The sequence below is a fragment of the Schistocerca cancellata genome, unplaced genomic scaffold (assembly GCF_023864275.1).
Source record: "Schistocerca cancellata isolate TAMUIC-IGC-003103 unplaced genomic scaffold, iqSchCanc2.1 HiC_scaffold_575, whole genome shotgun sequence".
Classification (NCBI taxonomy): Eukaryota; Metazoa; Arthropoda; class Insecta; order Orthoptera; family Acrididae; genus Schistocerca; species Schistocerca cancellata.
Window position 1 is genome coordinate 20,001 of NW_026046587.1, and position 5,000 is coordinate 25,000.

The window sequence follows — 5,000 nt, forward strand, 5'->3', positions numbered from 1 at the left end:
ACACAAATCCAACTACGAGCTTTTTAACCGCAACAACTTTAATATACGCTATTGGAGCTGGAATTACCGCGGCTGCTGGCACCAGACTTGCCCTCCAATAGATACTCGTTAAAGGATTTAAAGTGTACTCATTCCGATTACGGGGCCTCGGATGAGTCCCGTATCGTTATTTTTCGTCACTACCTCCCCGTGCCGGGAGTGGGTAATTTGCGCGCCTGCTGCCTTCCTTGGATGTGGTAGCCGTTTCTCAGGCTCCCTCTCCGGAATCGAACCCTGATTCCCCGTTACCCGTTACAACCATGGTAGGCGCAGAACCTACCATCGACAGTTGATAAGGCAGACATTTGAAAGATGCGTCGCCGGTACGAGGACCGTGCGATCAGCCCAAAGTTATTCAGAGTCACCAAGGCAAACGGACCGGACGAGCCGACCGATTGGTTTTGATCTAATAAAAGCGTCCCTTCCATCTCTGGTCGGGACTCTGTTTGCATGTATTAGCTCTAGAATTACCACAGTTATCCAAGTAACGTGGGTACGATCTAAGGAACCATAACTGATTTAATGAGCCATTCGCGGTTTCACCTTAATGCGGCTTGTACTGAGACATGCATGGCTTAATCTTTGAGACAAGCATATGACTACTGGCAGGATCAACCAGGGAGCTGCGTCAACTAGAGCTGAGCAGCCGGCCGCCCGGGAGTGTGTCCCAGGGGCCCGCGCGAACACGCAAGCGTCCGCTCAATTATTCTGCAAACAGGAGGAGGCTGAGCTCCCCTGCACAATACACCTCGAAACCCTCTCAGGTCCCGGCGGCGCGCAGCGCCGTCCTAAGTACTTGGTCGGGTTCGAGAGAGGCGCAATCGCCCGGAGTTAGGCGAGTAGACGCTTTAGGTGCGACCACCCGTGCTCCCAACTGAGCTTGCCGCTGCCGACAGAGGCCCGGGAGCGTGCTGTCGTGGCATTGCCGGCGGGAGACAACACGCGCCACCTACGGTGACCGGCAGCTCCAACGCCAGCGCCACAGAAGGGCAAAGGCCCCACGTGGGTGCCGAAGCGAACTCTCCCAGCACAGCGCACGTGCCAACACGTCTGCACAACTGCGATACAAACCACCAGCGAGAACCGCTGGGGCGACCGAGCAGCAGACGGCGTCGCGGCGCCGAGTGCCGGGCGGCGGCGCATCCTCAACGCACACAGTCCTCAGTCGGACCAGCACACTGCAGATGTCCACCGCGCTTCGCACCGGGCCCGCGAGGACCCACTTTGGCCGCCCGGCGCCGCGCGCAGGGTGCCCCGGCGCGCAGCTGCGCCGCCTGCCGCGTCCGTCGGCCGGCGCGCCTGCCACTGGGCGCCCCCACCAGCCGGCTGTAGCGCGTGCGCCCACGCACCGCGCGGCCAGCACGCCGGGCGGCCCCCCCTCACCGGCCGGGGACGGTCCCACCCAGCCACCGCCGCGTATCGCTTCACACACAGATTTGCCCTTACTGATTTACCTCCAGCAACAACAACCGCACCACAATGGGTTTACCAGTTGTTCATTTGCGTAACGTCACCAGCAAACGTAGACGTCCATCCCAGTTTGCAAATGCAACGATTATTGCATACCTGTCTGTTAGGTGCCACGACACACTACGTCTGCCCACATACACGCAACAAAATGTGCACGACTAGAGAACACGTGGGAGGTGGCCCCCTACGTATGCGATGTCCATTACGACACCGACTGTCAACCAGCATCTGTACCATGTCGCAGATGTGGAACGCGGTGCACCATGCTATCACACTGTGTGAGAAGAGACGACTACGTTTGAATACACGCGCCACTACATCAACAGACGGCTCATGCTGATCGCCATCCAGGGCGTCCGTTACTCCCACACGTCTCTATGGCGTACCACACTGCAATGTAGCTGTTATGGGGAGACGGCACGTGGCTGAGTGCACAACATTTGGACCGTATGGTTCGCTGTTGTTGGGCGCAGTCGTTGTACGGTCACACATGTGCCACAGCGTATCATTCAGTACATACGGACCTATGTGCAGTACAATGTGAGGGTTAAGCTTACGACATCAGCGGACAGTGGACACAGGCCGTACCACGACGTAGACTGAGCGCTTCGACATGCGAATGCCAGTGAACAGCTGCGAAGGGCATTGAACACGCAAGCACCTGAACGACCAGCGTGCGAAGGCAGGGGGGGGGGAGGGGGGGGCGATGTACATCCTGCAGTCGTCCACATTACAGTGTACAGCGGGAGCATGTAAAAAGTAAGCAACACTTGCGAAGTGTTGAACATGAAACGATACACAAGAGGGTGGGCGGTGCGAGTAGCGAACTATATTCAGAGGGTTGTGGTTAGACAACACTAGATTAATGTAACGTGTCATATGCCAATTACAGAGCAGGTTAAGGCACAACGTGGGTTAGGTTAAGGCACAACGTGGGTTAGGTTAAGGCACAACGTGGGTTAGGTTAAGGCACAACGTGGGTTAGGTTAAGGCACAACGTGGGTTAGGTTAAGGCACAACGTGGGTTAGGTTAAGGCACAACGTGGGTTAGGTTAAGGCACAACGTGGGTTAGGTTAAGGCACAACGTGGGTTAGGTTAAGGCACAACGTGGGTTAGGTTAAGGCACAACGTGGGTTAGGTTAAGGCACAACGTGGGTTAGGTTAAGGCACAACGTGGGTTAGGTTAAGGCACAACGTGGGTTAGGTTAAGGCACAACGTGGGTTAGGTTAAGGCACAACGTGGGTTAGGTTAAGGCACAACGTGGGTTAGGTTAAGGCACAACGTGGGTTAGGTTAAGGCACAACGTGGGTTAGGTTAAGGCACAACGTGGGTTAGGTTAAGGCACAACGTGGGTTAGGTTAAGGCACAACGTGGGTTAGGTTAAGGCACAACGTGGGTTAGGTTAAGGCACAACGTGGGTTAGGTTAAGGCACAACGTGGGTTAGGTTAAGGCACAACGTGGGTTAGGTTAAGGCACAACGTGGGTTAGGTTAAGGCACAACTTGGGTTAGGTTAAGGCACAACGTGGGTTAGGTTAAGGCACAACTTGGGTTAGGTTAAGGCACAACTTGGGTTAGGTTAAGGCACAACTTGGGTTAGGTTAAGGCACAACTTGGGTTAGGTTAAGGCACAACTTGGGTTAGGTTAAGGCACAACTTGGGTTAGGTTAAGGCACAACTTGGGTTAGGTTAAGGCACAACTTGGGTTAGGTTAAGGCACAACTTGGGTTAGGTTAAGGCACAACTTGGGTTAGGTTAAGGCACAACTTGGGTTAGGTTAAGGCACAACTTGGGTTAGGTTAAGGCACAACTTGGGTTAGGTTAAGGCACAACTTGGGTTAGGTTAAGGCACAACTTGGGTTAGGTTAAGGCACAACTTGGGTTAGGTTAAGGCACAACTTGGGTTAGGTTAAGGCACAACTTGGGTTAGGTTAAGGCACAACTTGGGTTAGGTTAAGGCACAACTTGGGTTAGGTTAAGGCACAACTTGGGTTAGGTTAAGGCACAACTTGGGTTAGGTTAAGGCACAACTTGGGTTAGGTTAAGGCACAACTTGGGTTACATTGCGGTACAAATTGCGTTACATTGCGGTACAAATTGCGTTACATTGCGGTACAAATTGCGTTACATTGCGGTACAAATTGCGTTACATTGCGGTACAAATTGCGTTACATTGCGGTACAAATTGCGTTACATTGCGGTACAAATTGCGTTACATTGCGGTACAAATTGCGTTACATTGCGGTACAAATTGCGTTACATTGCGGTACAAATTGCGTTACATTGCGGTACAAATTGCGTTACATTGCGGTACAAATTGCGTTACATTGCGGTAGAAATTGTGGTACAAATTGCGTTACGAATTTGGTTAGGTTAAGGTGCAAAATGGGTTAGGTTAAGGTGCGAAATGGGTTGGATTACAGTACACAACGTGGTAAGAGAGTGTGTTGTTGGGGGGGGGGGCCGAGGTTCGTTGGTAGTGATCATTGTAAGTGAATGTCTGAGGCAGCGTCAGTATGTCACAGCAGTTATGTCTCGTCAGGATGCGCTTATGCGCTTTTCGCTCGTGACTGGAGGCGCGCCGCGTCTGTGGTTGCGGCACACCTGTGTGATTCATTCCTGCCATTGTTTCTGTGCCGTAACAGGTGGCAGTGTGGTGGTGTTGGGTGCACCCCTGTGTAGGACATGTGTGGGTGTTGGTGGCTTATCTGAGCAGTTGTGGATGTCGGACGGGTGGGATATTCTATTTTAGAATTGGACTCCCTGGTGTGGTTATCATAGTGTGGATGGTGTACTGTGGCGGAGAGGATGCACCGGACGTTGGTCCATGCTGGTGCTTACATATTGTATCTGTGTCTGTTACAGGCAGAGAGTAATGTGTGATAGAGTGTCTCGCTGAGGTGTGGTTCATATTGTGTGCACAGACTTACAGCATGTATAGGGACAGCGGGAATTTGGCATATTGGATATAACTCTTCGTGAAACGCAAGATATAGGGGTGGATTGCAACGTACGAGTGCGGGAAGAGTCCGCCGTTCATCCGCTGGAGTTGCGATTTCGGCGGTTGGGGTGGGGCACGTGCGGGTGCGGGTGCGGGTGCGGGTGGGGTGATTGTCGGTTGACTACTTCGTGCGACGCAGGCACTGGCGTTCGGGTTCCTGTGGTGGACAGATGATGCAGGCTTTGTGGGTGGCGTCGGAAAATGGGTACTGTGGGACCTAGCGATGTCGTAGTCGGGGTGGCGTCTCATAGATGGCGGTATCGTCGGTGCAGCAGGTCATGTTTCGGGAGACTTGCAGATGGCGGTATTTGGTTTTCGTGTTGCGCGCGACATGGTGGACGTCGTGTCGTCCGATTCGCGTAGATGGGGCTATTGCATGTGGTTTCGTCACATTGTCATAGATGGCGATGCTGTGGTTTGGCAGTATGGTTGGTGTAGTTCCGTTGGATTCCTGTAGATGGAGGTGTCGTTTCTGGGCCAGACGGCAAT

At 53.2% G+C, this 5,000-nt stretch overlaps 1 non-coding gene across 1 annotated transcript in view; it reads right to left on the reverse strand.

The window, feature by feature from the left end:
* The window catches only part of LOC126131461 (small subunit ribosomal RNA), a 1,907-nt gene extending 1,246 nt beyond the window's left edge, over nt 1-661 (reverse strand). Inside the window, exon 1 of the ribosomal RNA XR_007527487.1 lies at nt 1-661. This exon is cut by the window's left edge and continues 1,246 nt beyond it. This is a non-coding gene — a ribosomal RNA (small subunit ribosomal RNA).
* Nucleotides 662-5,000: the final 4,339 nt, after the last annotated feature.